This window comes from Sceloporus occidentalis, unplaced genomic scaffold, assembly GCF_023333645.1.
Source record: "Sceloporus occidentalis isolate IW3139 unplaced genomic scaffold, rSceOcc1.0.p SCAF_51, whole genome shotgun sequence".
Taxonomy (NCBI): domain Eukaryota; kingdom Metazoa; phylum Chordata; class Lepidosauria; order Squamata; family Phrynosomatidae; genus Sceloporus; species Sceloporus occidentalis.
Window position 1 is genome coordinate 7,054,055 of NW_028317031.1, and position 2,942 is coordinate 7,056,996.

Below are 2,942 nucleotides of genomic sequence, written 5' to 3' on the forward strand. Positions count from 1 at the left end.
TAACTATCATACCTTTCAAACCTATGTGATGAGAAACCCTACTTGTTTCCTTTGCCAACAGCTGTTGATGGGCAACATGCCATGATGCCACATAAACATGTTATAGCGTTACATATAACTCAGCTGCCATCAGGGGAGATCCTCTGATCTTCCTAACCATCCCATGATCACCACTGGAAAAAAAAAAACCAGACATTATTGGTAATACTGCCATACCACTGGATCTACACGTATTTTAGCTGCTATTGATCCCTGTGCGTCAACTTTAGTAAACCATATAATTTTGTAGAATCAATTAAATATACTATGATTTCAACGTGATCTCCCTTTATTATTAAAACATTTGAATTTGTTACATTAAAAAAGAAAATGACGCCCCCTTGTGTATGAAGTGTGGATCAGATATAGAGGGTTCAACGTGTGACCTAATAGCCCACAAGTCATAGCTGCAACTAAGAGGAAGGACGTCAACAAATCAGGTAAACTAACAAAAAATGTACGAAACCCCCTTCATCAGGAGATAAAGTATCTGTATTAACAGCTGAGAGTATAACCTTATATCAATAATAAATTAGCACGTATCCTAGTGGGAGCAGCAACGGAAAAGGATCCACTACTAGAATATGGACCTTTTATAATGCAGCACTGATGACGAGTGTTTGAGGTTCTTACAAGCAGGTTATCTGGAGAAAACTTCCAGCAGTTAACGCTGGAGGACGTAGTACTACGTCCTATTGCTTTAAGAAACAGTGGGGCGAAATCCCTGCTGGTGTACGGGAGATCAGCATGTCCACCAAACTTTACTTTGCTTAGCAAGGAATCTCTTTTTCCTCTCACCATAGAGTATGACCCTGTTAAATTATAAAAACATAGAATAAAATTCCAAATATCTCGGTGCGCACTCATAGCACTGCACTCAGGGGAGAACTGGCACCTTTTTGCCCAAGTGCCCCCCAATGTGCATACACTCACTCACCTGGAGCCTGTCTTAGCCATGCTCACATGTTGTGTGAGTGGTCTTGACACTGTTGCAGGGTTAGGTAGCGTTACTTTATGTGACCCCCCCATTGTGTTTTCTCCCCTGTACCATAATGGACCAGCACAATGGGCAATTTCCCCTCCCCCCCCGACCCCCAGTTTGCACTAAGGGGGCAGAACTGCACGACACAGCCTGTACAGGGGACACTACACCCGTGTCACAGTTCTGCAAGGCACGGTACAACAAAGTACAGTCTTTTGTGAAGCCCTCTCGTCATTATATTATAGGTGTAACGGGTTCCATAGCCATTGCACAGCTCAGAAACCCCTACCTTCCCCACCGAGCCGGCTACTCAGTTGCCATGGAACCAGCCGCCGCCCGGATATCCCTTGGTGCACTGGAGAAAAGCTTCCGCTTTTGGAACGCTAGTATCGCGCGTACCGGAAGTGTGTCGGCGGATGTTTACAGTGCCGGACCGTACGGTGTAAGAGCGGCTGGATGTTTTGGGAAACGAATCCCGATGTAAGGGAGTCCTAGCGAGTTAACCGTTCACAGTGCTCGGCTGAGGTGAGTGCTAGCGGGTACCGGGGGGTTGTTCATATGGCCCGGAAATTGTGAGGAGACTGGAGGCCATTAAGATGTCGTCTCTTCACGGCGATGAATGGAAGGGGGTCTCCTATGACAAAACATCCAGGTAGCGTAGAAACGTAGAGTTTATCACCCAAATGTATGAATGAAAACAGCAAAAGCAAAAAGATGGGTATTAGAAGACTAATGACGTAGTGAGACAGTAAAGGCTTTTCTTAGTTTGTGGCAGGGGGGTAGGAGATGACAGGGTGATGTGGAGAGAAGGTGAGCGAGTTACAAATACTTGAGGTAGAGTGATTGAGTGACATCATATATTTTTTATAGAGCGCCGGCAGTTTCTTTAACGCTGCTACAGTAGCCGAGAATCCAAAATTAAGAAGAACATTAAAAACCACCAATATACAAACTTAATAGTAATGGAAAACACTCAAGACAAACTCGTAGAGAAGGGGAAGAGGGCCCTGCCCCCGTGAGCGCGCGCTCTTTTTACGTAGATGTCAAATAATTCCTTTGCTATTTATTTTGCAGGCAACAAACCAGAGTAAGACTACTATATCGGCGTAATCCGGAGCACACAGCCGAGGTAAGCATATTAATCTGTATTTTTAGTAATTATATTGGGATTGTTGAAGACAACAAGATGAATTTTCTTCTATATTGGAATGCTCAATTAAATGTATATAAAGTTATTCATATCATGCTCTAAATTGTTCTTACCTGTATTGGCAACTTGTAGCTAGGTGACATGTAAATATAAAACGAAGATCTTTTTTGTACTGTGATATAAAAATTCATCATTAATCATTTATATTTACGGCAAAGAATTTACCGGCCAGTAAAGTACAATAGGATACAATTTGACCAATTGAAAAAAAAGATGTATCGTTTCAACCATTCCACAAACCCGTATTAGTTGCTTCAGAAGAAGGCAAAAAATAAAACCCCATGGAGACAGTAATGTCACCTAAAAGGGGAAAAAATCCTTCTTGACTCCAAGGCAGTCGGACTCACCCTGGATCAACATTAACTTTTCTATTTTTACACCTGATAAACCTGTGTGCAAATGTTTTTTGAATATATTAATCGAATTGACCGGAACAACTTCAGATGGCAGTCTATTCCATAGTTTAACTGCCCTAACAGTAAAGAAACCTTCTCTGTTTAAGACGAAAGCTCCTTTCTTCCAATCTTAAGAGAGATGTCAACAATTTTAACACCTGGGATGTATTTTCTTTTAACACAATGCGGGAATTTAAGAGTGGACGCAATAGTTATAAGGCTATCCTGAACATAAGTGGGCAGAAAGAGTGGCTTGGTTGGAGCCAAATATCACATGTTTGCTGACAAATTCTAATTTTTATTTACAGGCGTAGCC